We start from the raw sequence: 20,534 nt of genomic DNA on the forward strand, positions 1-20,534 counted from the left end.
GGACTTTTCTATGTACTCCGTCACCTTAACATGGCACAACAGCTTACGTGGGTGATGGGATTTGTACCAGTCACCCCTCTTCCTACTGCCCTATGGCCAAGAGAAGGATTAATTCTGATGGCTTTGCACCCTATGCAAAGCTCAGTCCCCCAAGGACCAGTCCCCTCTTCAAGAAGTAATATCCCATGTGCCCTTCCCAAGCTGTTCCATCTCCTAATCTCCTACTTCTCAGAGCCCTTTAAATATGTATTTTGAATTCCAACCAGATTCTTGGACTTGGCAGATAAACTGTGGGTCCCATAAGAGTTGTATTTTCTTTGAGAGCCTTGAATGAAGTCTTTATAACAAACTTCATTAATATTGCTACCTATATCCCTGCTCCCCGCTTCCTGTGCAAATCCAAACAGATTCTCCACACAGAAAGACTTTTCAAATTCCCATATTTACTTCCCCCAAACAGTGAGAGTGTTACCGAGGAGTTTGTGGCGGAGTCAATCCACATGTGTGTTGCCCTGCTGGGGTTTAAAGAGATGAAGCCTTCTATTCATTGGGGATGAAAAAACCTAGATGCAAGAGGGGAGGATATAAAGGTGGGGAGGTGAGGGCTCTGGCTTCATGCTGTTGGCAGAAGCCAGTTCAGTTTTGCATTTAGATTATACGACAATATAAAGTCGTTGCAGCTAATGCAGAGCTGTGCGTCGAAGGGTGTTAAAGCTGCTCCTGCCAAAGTAATTGCAGTTAGCAAAGGAGTTGTTTAAAAACCACCACAGGCCTTTGTTTTGAGTTGGTTTGTTTAAAGAAATACCCATCTGCTGAATTCTTCAGGCTGTAGATGGGCACCTCTGGCTCTCAGCACCAGCCATCCATTGAGACCCAACCAACACCTGCCCAATCCTGCTCCCACTGCAGTCAGAGGGTGAGCTGTGCTTGAGGATGAAGGGGGTTGGAACACAACTGGGAGGCAGAGGCAGGAGTAAAACAGTCTAACAGAGGACAACATAAACCCAGTACCTTGTCCTATACATTTGCCTCTTCAAGTCAGCTTTTTCCAGGTTCATTATCAAAGCTTGAGTAGCAGCAGCAATTAGCTACAGACAAGGGCACATCCAGGCTGGATAAGACACAGATGGACATCCGGAGAGTGAAACAGTTATTTGGGACACAGCCCCAGCTCCGTCATTTACATCTCCATTTCCCTTTTCCAATGCAAAGCCAAAAGACACGTAACTCTTCTCAAAGAGCCCTGCAAGCTGCAGCCTACATGCCATGACATGCAAGTAATCCCTCTGAAGACTATTTAAATGTTTATTCATGCTTTTAAATATATCTCAGTACAAGAAGCAGTGAGTTAAACCTTTCAGACCTTTACCTACATGCTCAATATAAAGTCATCTACAGGTCTAACCAGCCACGTGTGCTCACTCATAAGACAAACAGCAGCTTTAAGACCTTCTTTAGTATCTTGCTGGAGACAGCACAGTTCAAGGAGGAGATCCCCATTTAGACACCAAGCCTCCTGTACATCTAAATGACTTAGTGTTCTCATTTCCTTTGACCAGGGGCACTTTACTGATGGCTTTAGAAACTCTCCTTGGACCAAACCTGTCCAAATGACTGAACCTTTGAGTACACAGCAAGGCTTATATTTGGGAAGGTGTCTGCAAAGGGCCACAGACTTAATCTTCGTTTAAAAAGGATTATAGATGGGGGATGTTTGGGATGTGTCAACAGGACTTCTTTGGAGTAGCTTGTTTTAAACTGGCCTGTTTTAATTGAAAGGTAGCAAAGGAAAATAAAACAGAAAACAAAAACCCATTTGAGCTGCTTCAGTGGAAAAATCACATTTCTGATTAAGAGTTTTGTGACCGAAGGAACATCAGAAATTACCGAAAACACCCCAAAACATGAAAACTCATGGGAAACTGTAATCATACATTCAAAATCCCTCTGCTCCTCAACAGGCAGCATTCCCAGCATGAAGCATCCTGCACGACACAACTGCCTGGGGCTCCCATGACATACAAAGTGAAATAGGAGTGCATCAGGGAACACTTAGTGTGAGCAAGGAGATCTGTTGAAGAACAGCAAGAACACAACACATTGACACCGAAGAATTGGAACATTCTGGATTTGAGTTTTCCTTACAAAAAAAAAGTTCCTATTGGAAGGAGAACATTTTCCAAACAGCTCATTTTAGCTTATATGTCAAGTTACAGCCCACTCCAGTTTGTCTGGCGTAAATAATCAAAGTTAGAATTGCATCAGATGTTGGATGCAGAAGGGAGGCGCAGAGAAGCTGTTTCAACACCATGCTGGGGAAGCCATCTCCCATCCTCTCATTCCACTGCTTCAACCAGCTTGAACAGACTTTGCTTTTGCACCATGTGGCTGCAGAAGAGTCATTGGGGAGAGCTGCAGTTCTGTAGTGAGCTCTGCTCATTACAGCATGCATATGCTGCAAGCCACAGGGAGAGATGCTGCACCCTCTGAGCAGGGCTGCAATCCCACCAGAAGCCCATAGGAAAGCCACATCCATCCAAGAGCTCTTGGTTTTTAGCATCACTTACATGATGCACTTCCCCAGGTAGATGAGGAAGTTATTTCCTTGGCACATGGAAAGCAGTCTGACCTTCTGCAATAGAAAGCCCATAGAATTGGAGAAGTTTGGAAGTTGCCCTGAAAACCCTCTCTTTTTCCATAAGATCCTCTGTATTTGGGGCTACTTTGGAAGGTGCTGAGCACCTCAGTTGAAGGAGAAAGCCTGTCAGGGGCAGAGATTCCATCACAAGGAACTCCTATATCACAGTACCACAATACCTACCTGCAGCACGTGCCATACCCCAGCATTTGCAATGGGAAATACCACATTACATTTGAGCTACTGCAGCTGTAGATAGCTGTTCAGTTTTAATGGGAACCCACTGTGATGGGAGAGAAAACCCCAGCACTGCCTAAAGGAACAAAGACCAGTAATATCCCAGGAGAGAGAACGGGAAGGGTAAATATCCCTGTGCCAAGGATCACTGTTTAAAGTCCTTTACAGAACAAATGAAAGGCTGAAACCTTAAGAAGGTTGGGATCTTTTCATTTCTTTTCTAAGGAAGGAAGGAACATCTGTGGGAAGTATTTATGAGACATATAATGCACCTCACATAGTACCCTAAGGGCCATCTTCAGAGTAGAAATAAAGCTTCCATAGGAGGAGTTTGTTAACATTGCATTTGGATGCAAACACAAAAGCTCCCTTGTTCTGTAAATGACTTGCCGAGATAAGCGTCCCTTATCAGCAGCACTGTTTTCTTTTGGAAAGGAAGGCACTGTGTGTGTACAAGCAGGGGATGGAAGTCAATGAAAACAGAAGGCTGGAGAGGTCTGAATGGAGATTTTGTGCTGTAATTCTAGCTTGGGGCTGCTTTTTTGGGTGTGGAAATATCAAACACTGACCTCTCACCGACGTTCCTTGGCAGTGGGATAAGCCACTCATTTAGTTTAGCTCAGCCACAAAGCTGCTGTGTAACATGGCAAGGTCCTTGCACAGCTACACAGGCACGAAGCATCCCCTGGGCTGCACCCAGCCATCCCATGCCCCTGCTTAAAATATCACTGAGCCCATGCCCATGCCCAGGTAACCCCACAGCTCATCAGGCAGCTCCTTCAGATGGGGAAGAAAAGAGGGTTTGTGCACAAGAAGGTTGGGGTAGAGGACACCAAAGGCATCCTGCTATTATAGCCAACAATCCCTTGCTAAAGGGAGCTTTTGGTGGTGATGCTCTGCTGCTTCTGGCCCAGAAACCCAAAATACACCAAGCTGAAGGGAACTGCATGAAAGTATCGCACAAAGAAGAGGTGTGCAACAACTATTCCCGATCCAATGTAGTCACAACATTTTCTTTAGTCAGAAAGGAAAGGTTTTTAGAGGTGAGCATCTCTGAGCTGAGACATGCTCAAGTGGCGATGGACTCTTGTGGTCCTTGGCTCAGGCCTGTGGCATCCACCAGGAGTTTTGTCTTGGTTTCGGAGCCACTTTAATACCAGAGGCTGCTCTGTTATAGGCTGATGATACATTAATGAAGTGAGAACCTGTAGGGGAATGCTGGGCTCTTCTCTGGAAGAACAAACTCAGAAATTCACATATGGCATCAAGATTCAGGGTAATTAAAGTAGAACCATGACAGCAGGCAGCTCTGGTTGAGTCTGATCAGAGCCTGAACAGACTTGGCATCTCTGCTCTTAGGGGAACATTTCAGACCTCTGCTGTATCAGGGCATTCAGCCAAACTAGCTAAACAGCCCTCCCAAGCCATCACAGCACCTGCAGCATGCCATAGACCCTGACATTTCAGACACCACCACCATTTCATGGCACACAAGCAGCAGCACAGCATTTGGATGTGCTGTCACCAGTTCAGAAGAGGTTAACCTTCCCCTACATTAAATGCCTCCCAGTGATTTTATTGGCAGGTCTGAATGTGATGTGGAGCTGTACCACAGCCTGGCTAGAAAAGCATGGATCCATCAGCAGGATCCATCAGCAATACTGTGTCAACAGCCAGTGGCAAGCGATGCAGAAACTCATTTGTTCCCAAGCGCATCATCTCCCTTACGAGGCACTCGCTATGCGTGGTCACAAGCTGTTCCATTAGACAGAGGGAGGCTGAAAAGTCTGGATTAAGTAAAAGGAAAACAGCTTTGATAGCCATCAGTGTATCAGTTAACATGGCATTTCCCCACTGGCTTCAGACACACAGAGGGGAAAGGGCGCAAGGCAGGAGGAGAACTCCACTGTTGTCCTGTCAGACAACAGAAGCCAACCTACTGAATGAAGAGTTGTGCTGTCAGGTCCCACAGCCAAGTCAACATGGGTTAACAGGCCAAGATACCATACCTAAAGCTTTACTTATCATATTTAAGGCTACCCAACTCTGTGCCACTCTCCCTCCGAGCAATCCAGGCTGGAGCATCCTCTGAGCGATCACGATTGTTCTGACCTAGACCAGGTATTGCTGAAAACCCAGTCTGGCACCATGATACATTTCTGCTCCTCCACTGCCAATTCAGCCACTAATACCTACACAGACTCTGTTCCATAAACAAGTCTAAAACTAGACAGAGGGATCAAGGGATTTAGTGGGATTCGCATGCTACAGCCAAGGAATGCTCCAGCGCCATCCACCAGAGACAAACCATTAAAAAGACAGGTTCAAGGAAAGCACTCATGTGCAATGGAGTGGTTTGAGCTTGAAGCAATTGCCACTTTAAAACACATTCTCTTCTTCTGCCTTGGATTTAACACTTCCCTCACTGTTAGCCAGCCATGGAAAAGTAATAGGTCATCGTGAAAGAACTGGGCTTCAATAACCAAAGACCAGCTCTCTGAGATGGAGATCCTGCTACTCAAGCCTAGAAGGCTTCTGCCAAAAGACTGGCAAGCAGGGAAAGAATTAGAACAGTCTAGAGACCCCTGATCCCATCCAAACCAGCCAACTGGATGCTAGCAGGAAGCACTCATTTGCAAAGCAGGGATAGGAGCCACACAATGTTTTACTACATAAGGCACAGCACTTGTGTTTAACAGGCAGTTACTGAGCCAGCCTGCACCCCAGATAAGCTAACATTGCAATCTCAGATAAAGGCACAAGGGTCCAACATCACTAAACACTTGCAGGAGCATCATGAGAACCTACATCACTGCAAAGCTGGCTGCAGGCAGACCTCTGATGACACTGTGCAGCGCCAGGATGGCATCTCTGCTCATGTTAACAGAGATGAAACTAAACAGCAATATCTCTTGTGATAGGATATGCACAAGACCAGCATGCCCCTGGGTTCTACTGGAACAGTTACTTCTAAAGGTGACCATAAGTTGAGTCTTCTTTTGGTGGGAAGCTGTATTTCCTTCCTGGAAGGACTGAGAAATAGCATTTCCCTGGAAAACCCATGGAGCTTTCTCAGAAGCAGAGCTTTCTGCCCCCAAACCACTCAGAACAAACCTAACTAGCAACAACAGACACCATACTAACCTGTGGGTGGGAAGTGGTCTTATCTGACTTAATTACATTTAAGAATACAGCATGGGCTGTTTTGAATCAGGCCTTGTTTAGGTAAGACCTCAGGAAAGGAAAAGAAACGCAGCCTAATCCATTTCAGGTTTCACAAGACAATAAACTACTAGTGCACAAAGCAAAATACTCAAGAGTTATTACTGCCCTGAAAACCCATCACTTAACATTTACCCTTGCTCGTCTCTGAAGGAAACTTGCTTGATTTAACAGATATAATTTTTGACAAAGCCTTCTTATCCCTTAGGCAATCATAAGCCATTCCCTTATCCCAGAAACCAAAGATATGCTACTCTGCTTTGTGGTTCCTGGTTTCTTTTCTCCCCCTAGACTACTTAAAGTCAAGTACTAGGTTTGCCCTTTCAGTCCTATGTAACCTCATTCATCCTGAGGAGCCCTCAAAGGGAGCCAAGAACAAACTGGTGCTCAAAAACATATTCTGGGTACTTGAGGGTGAATTTTATCCCTGCCAATTATCCAAGTACCTCCAGCATGAGCCCATTCCATCATCAGTGCCTGTAGAGCATTAGCTGAAATAGCAAACTGCAATCACACCGGTTTGGATGGACACACTGAAGTCATGAAGCGTTCTGGCACCTTCCAGCATTAGGTTCCCTCTGCAGTGGGCAGAGGATCGCTGCCTCTTTGGTCTCATTCACAATGATTCTTCCTTGTGATATATTTTGGAGGCATGCCTATTTGTTTGATGTAGTTTCCACTTTGTGTCTTTCCTCTTTGAGTCCCAGGGCACTGAGCAGCTCTCGGCTCAGCTGAGCTGGTCTCTTATTATACTCCCTCTGTTTCCTTTGATCAGGATAATTTGTGTCTTTCATAAGTCAGTCTTTAACACATTACAGCAATCAACTGAGCTGAGACAAACAAGGCAAAAATGACTGTGTTCTGGGAGGGATGTGAAGATGCTGGGGGCCATATGCTCCCATCTCTAAAAGGTACATCACTTACGCTTTCCATCATAAGTTGCTGCTATAGAAGCCTCTTTTATCCAGCTTAAACTTAAGTAGTTTAAGTCTCTCTGCTCCCAGCTAGAAGAATGAAGCCAGCTATGATCCCTGGGTGTGATCTGTGGTCAGGGAGGAGCAGCTAGGACATGCCATACACACAGCCCACATATCCCCTTCAAACCACAGCCATTCATGCAGAAGTGGTCCTGCAGAGCACAGCCTCTTCCTGGGCCACAAAGGTACCTTTGGAGTGGTGGAGGAGCACCTTGGAGCCACACTGTGCACATGACACTGACTGCATCCACATCATGCGGCCTCCCATCCCTGCATTTATGATCTCTCTTCCAGCTGTGTTTTGAAACCATGCTGCCCACTGACAGAAGGCTTCTCGAGCATTGCCTTTTGCGCACCAGATCACAAGAGAACACTGTGAGGTTGAGCATCTTCAACTTGGTCTACGTGTCTGGGTGAAGGCCAGCACTACCCCCACCATTTCCCTAGTTCATCATCTCACATTTGGCATAAAGGCCAAATCCAAACCCACTTGGAAGCAGAGTAGCAGTTCATAATCACATCCATTAACATTTAATCTTTAGCATCTTTCTGCCTTTATGAACACAAAGGAATTTTAAGCTACTTCACTGATTTACCTCCTACATCCTGCAGTACATGTATAGTCTTCAACCCTGCTTTATTCCAGTTAAAACTCCTCACCTCTCTCCCCACCATGTCATTGACTGCAGTGAACCACCACACCCCCAACAACCTGGCCATTGCTTTGACTCGCTCCGCTCGCTCCTGCTCCCGAACCAGACCCAAGCGCAATAACTGCACAGGGTTTACCACTCCAAGAACATGGCCTGTTGTATTCCCCCATCCTGCCAAAATCCTGGTCTCCACCCTGCCAAAAATCCCCATCCAGGTCCATGCCTTAGCTCATAGTCAGATCCCTGCAACCGCCTCTCCTCTGGCCTTGGCAGGCAGATTTGCTCCAGTGTGTATCTGCCTGGAACGGGACCATAAAGATTCCTTTTAATCTGTTTGCCTTCCTGTTGTAATTCCTTCTTTTGTGTTTATCTTTCAATTTTCCCTACAACACCAAAGCAAAACCACTTCCCTGCGCTCCCAAGGACCCCTTAGAGCCCCACTATAAACAACAGCAGAGCGCACTCCTCGCACCCCTTAAAGCTTTTGCACCTCTTTCCTCCGATATCTCAATCCCTCTCTGAAAACAGCCAGGCTGCTGCTGTGCCAAGGCCATTGCAGCTTGTTCCATAGCTCCCAATGCTCCCATGTTCAGTTTGTCCACGCTGATATCATTGTGTGGTTTGATTGCAAGCACCATCGCTTTGTTCAAGCAGACCCTATCTGGAAGTAAGAGCTTTCCTTACTGCAGTAACACAGCTGATAAACTATGGCTTAGGAAGGCTTGTGCATCCAAACAAACTCCAACTTCTTCCACCATCCTTGTAAAGGAAAAATTCACCCAATGCAATTTCTTTTTATGAGGCCAGCTTTTACAGACCCTCCAGCTCTCGTTATGGAAAATAAGTGGAAACTCCTGGCAGGGAATTATATTCTTTGTTGTTTTTTTTTAATATATATATGAGCAAAAATATATATTATGCTCTGCCTACATAGGCTATGCCAACAAAATGTGCTGATGCTTGCAAAACTATAGGACAGTTGTCCAAAAGCCTGCCACTTGCTACTAGTAGACAGTCATGAATTGTCCTTCTTGCTGACAAGTTAATGTTGCATCATAAACTGCCCATATGAAGTTTTGTTGCTATAACACATGATTGAATTCAATATGTCAGGAAAAGATGATTAATTGCCCTAGAGATCTGGATCTTTAAATATAGCAGAAACTCAGAAAACCCAATGTTCTTTCTTCTGATGCTGGTAGAATTTACATCACAGTTAATAAATAACAGGCCTCCTTCAGAAATTAGGTCATTAGATTAGTCTATTTGCTAACATAGAAACTCAATCAGATGAGACTGGTCATGTCTAGGATACATGGACAAGAGCAACATCTCAAATGCTTATGGGGAATAAGGCAAAGAAATCTTGGTCTGACTTTGAAATGCTTGCAAGTTTAAATGCTCCAGTATTAGGAGTAAAATTAAAAGACTATAAAGGTTCTTTACAGCACCTCAGAACTTGAGATTTGTATCTTGAGATACCCCAAAACTGAAGTATCTTCTCAAAACAGAACATGTGTAACCAGGCTAAGCGATGTAAATCTTGCTGTACAAATCAGTGGTGGCCACTCAGCCAAGCCACCTCCGAGGGGCAAACTTACCCTATGTGCTACCATGTGAGCCAAAGGGATCTATACTCATAGCACCTGAGAATGCAATTGGAGGAGGTTCTTCCAACCCATCCACACTGTACGGTATTATTAGTATAAATATGCTCTGAGCTCACCTGCTCTCCACACATTTTGCTGCTTTTTATGTAGCTCTGATGCCCAAGAACACCATCATTTAAAAGGTAAGTCCAGCCCTAAAGGCTTTATGGTGAGCATTCAACTCTGCTGAGCAGCTCTGCAACAAACCCAGCCTCCCTCCACCTTCCCCAGCATAACCAAGTGATCTCAGTGACTTGGTTATTGAACCATAACCGAGTGATTGCAAACTTGCCTACCCCAAACCTGATGCACTTCCCCAGCACACCAGAAGCCACCCAGCCATAACAGAGATGACCTTTGCCAGTGCTTGACAGCGAGCCTGCAGAAGGAAATGCTCCTGGTGGGATGCTCAGGCAAACCTAGAGGCAGACAGGGGCCACATTACCCTTCCTTAGCCAATTCTGATCATTTCCACATAGCCCCCATGCACAGAGAAGCCTTCCCAGACCCAGCACCCCGGGGAAGAGCTGCTGTTGCCAGGAGGGAACATAAAAGCCAATTATAAGTGATGGCTAGGCTGACAGCAAGTACTTTTAATACAACCACCACACACAAACACCAATATGCTGCATTGAATCCCTTTCTCATCAGCCCTTTGTATGCTGCAGGCTGTCAAGGGGAGCATGGCCCCCAGCACGACAGAGCCTGGCCTCAGGATTGCCTTGCTTGGAGTGTGGGAATCAGTGCTCTAAGGCCACAAGAAGCAGATAAAAATCGACTGGGACATCACCAGTTTGTTAAGGTCATCCCTTCTGTCCCAGTTTCATTTCTCAAAAGCCCTGGTCATGGGAGAAGAATCAATAGTTCCCTGGTTCTTGAGGGTGCTTTGGCCACTTGCAAGAGAACAGGCTGCTTTTACCAATGGCACACCTACTCCCAAGAGCTATGGGGAAATTTAGCACATAAATACAAGTGGTTGAATGGCTTTGATATAATATAGACCCACACCAGGGGGAGGAGAGGGAAATCCTCATGAGCCTGCATGAGACCTTATCTCCTGCAAACAAGCATGGAGCATCCCACGGGGACAGAGGGGAGGCGGACAGAGGGCTCTCCATCACAAGCCTCAACGTAAAACAATGCATCTGTCTGTCTGCAGCGCTGTGCCTGTGCTTTAACAGACCTTTATAGCCCAGGGTACCAGAAAACAAGACACCAGCACTTAGGGCAGAGAGTTCTTTCCTATTTGCTCTTTAAAACGCTCTATGGGCAGAGGAAGGCTGCTCAATAGACCCCGTGCTCTACAGGAACACAAGCCTGGCTGTACATGGGTTGTTATTGTACAGACTGCTCTCCACTGAGGCTTGCCTGTTGCCTCCAAGTCTCCAGCAGGACCCCGAGCTCTGGCCAAGCCTCTGCTCCTCACACTTCTGTTTTCTTAAATGGACTGAGAACTCCTTTCATCAAGTTCACATGGGGAAAATGCATCCATCCCCACACCCAGGCAGGTTTTCAGCTCAGCCCCTCCCTCACATCAGCAGTGAGCCCATCTTATGACAATAACCAGGCCCCAAAGCACCACATACACACACACAAACCCCCTTTCTATGGGGGTTTTGCCTGCATAGGGCTGCTAGGAATCAAAGCAATTCCCTCACCACAGCTCTCCGGGTGATGGGACACAAACATGAGGCGCTCCCTCTGCCAACTGCAGCCTCTGGGATGTGGTCTCACGAAAAACTGGGATTTAAGGTATTTCCTCCCCCTCTATTCTCAAGCCTGGGCACTTAAGTGTGAATGTGCCTGGTTTTGGAAGTGCCCTGTAGGCTTTTCCAGCCTTGGAAAAAGTGTTGAAGGCGATGTTTAACAGAATGGATGGAAGCGCTTCTGTATCGGATTAATGTTTCAGACCTGGGTTATTCTGCATTACAACTACCCTGCTATAGGATTATTTCCTTTCAACATCTCTGCAAGTCCAAGGAACATTGCACCTCCTACACTGCACCTCCCAGCATCATCAGACAGAGCCATAGAATGGCTTGGGATGGAAAGGATCTTAAGATCATCCAGTTCCAGCCCCCTGCCATAGGCAGGGATGCCTCACATTAGACTGTGGTACCCAAGGCTCTGAGCATCATTTATTCACATTGATAATTGGGAGGGGGAAAAAAAAACAAAACAGGTAGAAGTGATGGTGAGAACAGGAATGAGAACTCAAAACCATCAGCACCTCCTCTACAGGTCTCCAGGACTTGTATAGATGGGGAGAACCACAGCAGAAAAGCAGTTCAAACCTGCCAAACCTTCAACCAGCACTTCTCTGACACCCAGGCTGCCTTCTGGGCCTCCAACACCTTTAAGAATGCTGCTTCTTCTTGGGCACAGCTGTTTGCAGGAGCAGAACCACCATTAAAAGCAGAACCACACCATACCCCAAGGCTTTGCAGCTCAAGCTGTGCATAGAAGACAACCTGGGAGACACAGGAACTGCCAAACACAGCAAGCACTAGTGCACTGCTGGAGCTCAACCCTGCCTCTAGAAGCAGCCTTAGCTTTCAATGGTGGGGCAACAGGGCCTGCTATGAAGAACAGCTGCCTTGTTAACCAGTTTTAGACCATTATGTGCTTTAAACTACTTCCATTTCTAACACAAACTGATCTTCTTCCCTTTCACCATGTTCGTCCTAGATGCTGTAACTGGAAGGGTTATTACTCATAACAGTGAAGTCTCTTCTGAGCCCTCTTCAGCACCTGATCTCACATCTCACCCTGATCTCCTATCCAGCAGTGCTGTTCCCTTCTGCACCTTCCCACTTTGAGTATTTTCTGAAGAGAAAGAGAGATGGAGACTCAAACACAGGTCCTAGAACTAACTCTGACCCTGCTGTGTGGACCTGGAGAGGCAATTTCTCCATCTGTTATGTTAGATTTCCATCAGGAGTTGGGTACCAAGGAAATGAGGAAGGAGGCAGCAAGGAGATACAGAAACACCTTGAAAACAAACCATTTGCTGCAAAATAACCCAGTAAAGCCACAAACGAGCCCAGTAGAATGAGTTGTCTTTCCTGGCTGTCCCATCACAGCCACCTCCCATGATGCACAAAACATCAGCATGGGATGGAGATGGGTTTCCCAGAAGCCTGTGTCCAAAGGGACAGGGTGTGGATTGCATCTGATGTCCCAGTGGAGCTGCCACATACTGCTCCAAAGCTGACCTTACAGCTCTTACAGCCAAGGGAAGCTTTAACAGGGTGCATGCCAGTTCCTAAGAAAAGCAGGGAGATGGGGAGGGGTTGATTTAACAGTTAAGGGGGTTCCACTCCAATGGAGACAAGCGGGGATGACAGGACTGAGAAGTGAAGCTCAACACGGAGGTGGAGTCTGCCTGGGACCTGGCACACTGCATCGCTGGGCTGAAAGATGTCAGCTTTCACATGCTCCGTTTTTCCAACCCCAAAAAGATGGATTTTTCCACAGGAGCAGATGCTTTTCTTGAAAGATTTCTTTGAGGAGAAAAGCCAAAACCTCCATGAGGAAACTGTTCTGATGGAAGCGTTTTCAACAAGCCCCGTTTCGAGGTCTATTTCAGGACTGGCCTGAGTCAGTTCTCCAACTCATCACGGGTTGTTTTTCCTGCCGTTACGTACTTCTGAATTGAGATTGTCTCTGTTTTCACCGAGCTCCTGCTACTGTTTAAACAAGCCCTTGTTATGAGTCAGGTCATGAACGTGGCTCAGCCTGGTGTGACCAAGGCCTGCCAGTCTGCATTCGCCTCCCAGTAGGGAATCCCATTCCCAGCAAGACTAATGCTGTTGCATAGGGATTGCCCATCCCTTCACAAGCTTTTCCCCAATCTCCCATTGAAAATCCAACCATTTTCAGCCTCCTCCACCCATTTCCAGGGTGAAGTCAGAGGAGTTTATAACCAGCCTGTTTCTACAGGGTCATTTCCACTCATGTTACTATTGATAACCTGAGAATTATTTCTTGATTCTCAATTTCAGCTCAATCTATCCTGCTCCATTCATGTTGCATCCCCTGCTCTCCAAGTGCAAGAGGATGGCACAGTGAAGCAGCAGTTGCCACCAGGACCGCAGGGTACAGCATCTGGCTCACACAGCATCAAACAGCCAGGGATGCTCCATCATATCCCCAAGTTTGGATTCTGCTAAACACCTAATTGCATTTTCCATTGCTATTTGGGCAAGGTGGGCGGCAGGCTGGCCAGGGGCCCCATATCTCTATCTTGGGCCTATGGACTGAAGCCTTCATAGCTTCTGTAGGGGATAGGGTAAAGCATCTTGGCTGCAGAGAAACCTCAAGCCTCCTTTAAGCCCTGCAGCAGCAGCACCAGGGTAAGCTCTGCTGGTAAATGCACTTCACACCTTTAATTTCAGCTGCTTTCCTGCTTTAGATGTTGGCAAACTTAACAGGGCAGAATCCCATAGTACTAACCTGGACTGATGGCAGCAACCTCTGCCTTGGTCCACAGGACCAGAGGAGCACCCGATGGCAATTTAACAGGTACCAACAAGATGCTCCCCATTGAGAAAGCCACTTGCAATTAGCGCTGCTGCAGGCAGCCGTGCAGACACCCACAGAACACACTGCCACAGCACCCCTGCTCCGCACCAGCGCGGTGATTGCTATGTTTTCCAGCATGCCATCCTTTCCTGATGCTCTATCCTACCAGCTTCTCCGGGCATGAGCAGTGATTTGTGGCCTCGGGTTGCCCTCTTGTGGTGCACCTCGAGGGAGATACAGCAGCACCCAATACTTCCCCCCCACACTTTGGAAGCACAGACCGCCATCAGCGTTCAGGACTACCAACATCAATTCATTCTCCTTAGTTACTTCATCGGAGCACTTCGAAGCAGTGCACAGATTGTCAGCTGTGATGAGCCATACACATTCTGCAGCTTAGGACAACATTCTTCCAGTCAACGCTATTTTTCATCAAAACAATTAAAAAAGCCCCTGTGTGTAAGGGGATTGGATTCCAAATACAAATTCCAGCCAAAAGCTATTTAAAAAATTGTTAGAAAAACACAAATCAAAACAAGCTCTTCTTTAGCCAAGAACCCAACCAAGAAGTTATTCTTGTCCCTCTACAAGTAAGTCCCATAAAACACTAGAACCTTCAAGCCAAAAACGAAAGCTTCACCACAAAGATGACTTGATTTTTTTATCATTTACTTTTGTCATTTCAGGTTACAAAGACATCTTTTATTGGACAGGCTCTTGGGTTAAATTAAAGTTTGTTTTTAACCAGAAATAGTCTTCTCTTCACCCAGCAGTGAGTGCACATGGTAGGAGATCAATAATGTTAGGCTGTGAGGCTCCCCCAGGTCACTGATTTAGGAGTCTAATTCACAGCACTACCTAGAAGTGAGTTAAATACATCTGTACAGGAGATGATAGACACTGCTCCACTGAGCCTTGGGCTCCCTGAGCCAAGTTCCTCACCTTCTAGGTGATGTACCACTGCAATCAATGCCTTGCCTCAAATGTCTAGGTGCTTACAGGGAAAGCCTTGGTCATTCACTGCAGCACAACCTCAAAAGCTGGACCAAAAAGGTGTTTGGAGAAACCTTGTGAGAACAGGTACATTTGCAGCCATCCTCCCATGGTATTTGGCTACTTAAACACATGTATTTATACCTCTGAACTGAGGCAGGGCAAGTCACACAGAGACCACATCCTGCACAGCTTTGGTTGCAAGGCCTTAGAGTAAATCTGTGCATCCATCTGCAGTTCACTGCATCTCCCCAACTCTAGAAAGCTATGAGCACTCTGGGAACCTAATGAGCCAAGCAGGATAAGATTGGACTTGCACACAATGGAGTTGGACAACCTTCAGGCAGATCATGCACATCCTTGAGGGCATCCCACACCCGACCCCTTTGCTCCTGCCCTTCACTAACACCATTAGGGACCAGATTTTCACTCAAGCATCCACTGTGAGCTCCCACCAACCCAACCAGAAACACAGGATTAAAAACAAAGGCTGCACATCTCCATTACAGCTACAATTTAGTGTGAGAGACACTTAAACAAGCAAACCCAACATGGGAAGTCACCCAGCAGCTTCCCATTCCCAAAGCAGCACAGCCAAAGGCGGAGAGAAACCTGCTTTAATCAAACACCAGCTCAGAACAGCGTCCAAAGGATGGAGCTGCAGGGCTTGTGTTGTACGGTAGGTAATGATTTAACAGCTGCCTTCAGCTCTGCTCTTCGACTGGGAATTTCAGAACATCAATCCCAGGGAAATCGATGGAAACGCAGCTTGATGAACGGTTAAGACGTAAAAGCCAATCCGTATTTTGACCAGCGCATCACAAGCGCACCAAGCACTTTATAAAGCCGTAAATACTCCAGCTTCCGACCAGGCTCAGACACAAAGGGAAGAAAAGCACATTTAAACACCTGAGAGACACGGGAGCAGCGCTCTGCTGCCATCTCCAGTGCACAGGGTAAAAGCACACAGAGAAAACCCTCGAGCGGCTCATCCGCTGCATGCGGTTTGCACGGTGGAGAAACCCCCCGGTAGTTTGCTAAGGGAGAAGGTGGGTGCCTAAAGAGCATCGCCTGCTGTCATCACCATGGATTCTGGTCCTGACCCCTCGGGGTATTTATTGCTCCCCAGATTCGGGCATTGTCCTCTCTGATCACACAGGAGGAGAGGCAACATGCCCTAAGAGATGGATGTGATGTGCCATAAGAAAACTGAACATCAACAGGCAGCTACCTATGGAGAGAGGTAGAGATCACCCATACAGACCTGCCTACAGAGATCACCCATACAGACCTGCCTACAGAGATCACCCAGCAGCTCCTCTCCTGCACACACACAGCACTGAGACCCCAGCAGGACAGCACAGGTGGCTCTTCTCTAAGCTTCACCCATGAATCAACTAAACAAGACATCCTGATCAATCCCACATGTTTAGACTGAAGCTTGATTCTCTAAAGCTCATTGAGCACATTAACAGGGCTTCAACATGCTCCAGGCATCACACAGGTCAGCGCTTTAACCCATAGATGCAGGAGGAACAGGCAGGACCCCTGCATACCCTTTGTTATTATCCACCAAGATAGAACCAGAAGCAAATGCAAAACCAACCAATGTGAATTCTGCTAGAGACATTGCAGCAATCAGAAGCTGCCACCACCACCAGGCTGAGCTGATGCTGCCCCACGGGACATCCCTACACCACTGTAGGGACACATTCCTCCTGTCTCCCAGGTCTCTCTTCCCGAGATTTACACTACAGCTTAAGATCCTCACTGGAAAAGCAGCAAACTGAACTGCTACACAGCAAACCACAGAAGGACAAGCCCACAAGCAGGTATGGCTGGGGCTCGGCACCATCAGCATGCAGTACCCATGAGCCAGGACCACCCAGCCATGAGAGCTGCTCCAGCCCTGCTGCTTTAATTCCTGCCTTAGCTCTGAGCCCAAGGAGCAGATTGAGGCCAAGTCCTCATTACTGCAGATCATTAGCTGGATGGGCAGAGGCCTCCCCTTATCACTTTCCCACATTGACACTGAAGAAACTCTGCTCCCGACAGGAATATCTCCTAGTTTAGGCTGAGATTAGCAGCTCTGGTCTCAACCTCAGCCCAGGAGCATTAACCCTTTCTGCATTGATACAACACCTCTGACTGCTGTTTCAGACACTGAAGACCCAAGCATCTGCTATCCTCAGAGGGCAACCAAACAGCTTGCAAAGCAGGAGCTTTCAGTAGTACAAGCTTTCAGCACTGATGGGGTTAAACCACAGCCAAAAGCCCATCTGGAAGGTGATTTCTGTCAAACAGCGGCCACCTCAGCTGGTGCCTGGGACCCTGCCCATCTCCTCCATCACCAGCCAGGCCAGGAGCCACAGGGGTTTAAAACAACCAGTGGGAAAGCATTGCTCAGCCCCTACCATGGGGCAGCCCCACAGCCATCAGAGCCAAGGGGAAAGAAGTGTGTGAATGCCTCAATTTGCATCTTCATCACCAATTGGGTATTGATTGAACCTAATGCTTGATGGCTCAGGAACACATGTTAAACCCCACCTCCAGCTTAACTCAGCTGGTGGCAATTCACCTCTAATCATCACATATAGCTTTAGTTCTCCCCTAAAGAGCCCCCACTTCTTCCCCTGCTGCAGCTCTGTTTAATGCTCCCCTTGGGAAGTCTGGTCCTTGCTGGAGGATTCAGGAGGCTCATGATAAAGGCTTTCATCCCATTTCTCACTGCTGTCACCCTCCTCAAGGGCACTGTGTCATCCCCTTGTTCCCAGCACCATCTGGTCTCCCTTACATCTTCCCAATACACCTTTTTTCCCCCCCTCCACACACAGGTATTTCCTATTGCTGCACCTTCTGCTGCTTCAGGCAGCACCCATCATGCAGACCCCGCACAGATTACAGCAGTCCCACGGTCTCGGCAGGCACTGCTTTGCCTCTGGCTGTATCCTGTGAGCAATCCACTAATTAGTAATTAATTAGTTGCACATCTCTAACGCTCCCTTTCCAGGCTAACGGAGCATTTTACAAGCATCAAGGAAGCACAGCTCCTTCCCCGGAGCCATTCAGCGCAACACCAAACACTGCTCAAATCACTGCAGTTTCGGGGCCTAAGCCCTGATCCTCATGTGCACCATTCATGTCCCTGCACTATGGATTTCCTATGGCTCCTTGTAGCTTCCCTACTGTCTTCATCCAATACGGACCCACATGCAGCCACATATACTAGAAAATAGCCGTAACTCTTCCCTCCCCTGTTTTTTCTTACCCTATAAACCAATATAAACATTGCATTCTCTTTGAGCCACAACTTCAGCATCAAACAACATGATTTAACAATCTAAACACCAGGAGCCAACACAGTTTTCACATAGGCCAATGAAGACAGCAGCGTGTCTCTACTCTGAGCTCCCTGCCTGCTGCAGAAGCCTCTCTCTGCTACCAGAGGGGAGAAGCAGGACCCCCACATCAGCAGCGATTGCCAGCAACAACAGTGGCATCCTGGCTGCAAACAACTCTTCCTCTGCAGCACTGCACTCCCTTGGCCCTCATAAATGGGGGGGGAAGGAACATTGCCTTGCCAAATCACTGCACATCATAATTAAGCAGTCAGAAAAACAACCCACTTGCAGCTTTTCCCTATGGGATTTAAACTTGGCTTTCCACTTTGCTAACACCAGAAGCCTCACCCATGAAGGAAGGGGCAATATTAACTTCATAGAAGCTTGAGCTGCAGGCCCATCACAACCAAAGCAGACCTGTTATCACACCCCCTTAGCTGGAGACAGCAGCCCCTGCATCACACACCCCTAACCACAACCATTCCCTGCACCACACTGAGCTCATTTCACCCCAGTTCTAAAGCCCTACCTGGAGCTGGAACAGCGAGGACATCCTTCACATGGCACGTACCTTAAGACAAAGAGCAGCCTGAGCCTGTGACTAAAGGATCTCCCTGAGACCCCTCCCAGCCAACACAGCCCTTTCCCATTACACTGATGAGGTCCCAGCTGAGGCCACTCCACTCATCAACAGCACTGCTGGGGGCAGGACACGGGGCACAAGTCTCTGTTGCATCCATTGACTGTTGTTGGAGCTGTTGCAGGAGCTTGCAGGTCACCATAGAATCATAGATCTTGAGCTGGAAGTGATCCATAAGGATCATCCAATTCCTTGCTCCTCATAGGGCTCCCTAACACTGAACCAAACATCAGCTTGCGGTCTGCAGGCTTAGGGGCTTTGGGGTGCAGCTGATGCTTTGTACTGGGATGGGGCCCAGTCTGTGCTGGGAGGGGGTCAGATGGGTTCCAGTCTGTGCTGGGAAGAGGCCAGGAGATCCAGTTTATACTGAAACGTGGGCCAGTCTGTACCGGGGCATGGGTAGGGGATCCAGTTTGTCCCGTCCTCTTCAGGTCAGGGCAAACCCTCCCCAGAGTCATTTCATTGCATTTACACTGGTAAAGAAGCTTCCACAAATAAGCTTAGCAGAGATTCACAGGGTTCCTCCAATGCTCTTGTTCCTCTACCTCTATTTTTGAAGGGAACCAAACAGGAATCGGCCAGAGACTGGGGATCCTGAAGCAGGAACCTCTTCATACACATGCACGAAAGGCGAATGGGACAGGAGACACCACCACTGCTTCCTGCCCCATTAGAAACCATTACCTCCAGCAGGGACCACAATGGGCTCAACCTACCTGCCAGTCTCTCCTCTTCCAAGCTGTTTGGGGGCTGACACAAGAGGCATCATCCGAACCTCCCTGTCCCGAGATTCCCCTTTTCCTCCGGTTCCTGGCCTCGTCCCACCTTGCCCGCATCAAGCAGATGGTGCCTGAGCCTCGTGCTGGAAGTGCTGTTGGCCCAAATGAAGCGTAACGTGCTGAATTGTGCCTAACAAAGGGGTCCTCTGTTTGCCTTTCCCACGAGGGTTATTATAGCTGGCGTTTAGTTTGGACTGGGACCAAGACGTGCATTAGTGTTCCTCATCCTGCAGGGTTCTGTGTGCAGCTCCAGTGAGTGCAGGGGCTTCCAGAGGGAAGCTTTCCAGGGGGTTGAAGTCTTCTTCCTATACATGGGCCCCTGTCTCTGAGCCTTGCTGCATGCTGGGGAGGGTCCAGACCAGCCCTATACAAGCCCATCCTTGCCCAGTTCGCTGTGGGGCAGCAGTTAGAGCGAGGGGCAGGCTCAAGGTTCCACCCCACAGTCCCAGCTGGGCTGTGCAATAAGTCATTTTGGTTTCTCATATTGTGATAGTGATACTGAATTCCCTTCATAAAGGTTTCAGGATGTAATGAGAAAAGCAACAGGTTCCCACTGTGCTGGGAGGATGGATCTGAAATGATGAGATGTTCAATTCCCACTGCATGGAGCTCCTGGAGGGACTTGTTTCTGCACTCCAGGTGACACATGTGCTGTTCCCAACCCTATATATGAGTTAATCTGAGGAAGATGCCACCTCTTCCCTGCAAACCTCACTAACACACCTCCTGACCAAGGTCTGAAAGCCCTTAAATTGCATTTTACAGCCTCAAAAGAAGCACCACCAGGATGCTTGGCAGCACCAATAGCTCACATGGGGTGACAGGAGCCCCGTGTCAGATGCCTCACCCTGTGCTCCATCTCTCTCCTATTAAGCAGTTTG

General features: G+C 47.7%; 1 protein-coding gene across 1 annotated transcript in view; it reads right to left on the bottom strand.

Moving 5' to 3' along the window:
- COL27A1 (collagen type XXVII alpha 1 chain) overlaps positions 1-18,848 on the bottom strand; it is a 190,885-nt gene extending 172,037 nt beyond the window's left edge. Inside the window, exon 1 of the mRNA XM_062640328.1 lies at positions 18,764-18,848. The gene's annotated coding sequence lies outside the window, so the exon portion shown is untranslated. The remainder of the gene's footprint in view (positions 1-18,763) is intronic.
- Between the last annotated feature and the right edge of the window lie 1,686 nt (positions 18,849-20,534).

Source organism: Pezoporus occidentalis, unplaced genomic scaffold, assembly GCF_034315485.1.
Source record: "Pezoporus occidentalis ecotype Australia unplaced genomic scaffold, CSIRO_AGI_Poc_V1 ctg64, whole genome shotgun sequence".
Classification (NCBI taxonomy): domain Eukaryota; kingdom Metazoa; phylum Chordata; class Aves; order Psittaciformes; family Psittacidae; genus Pezoporus; species Pezoporus occidentalis.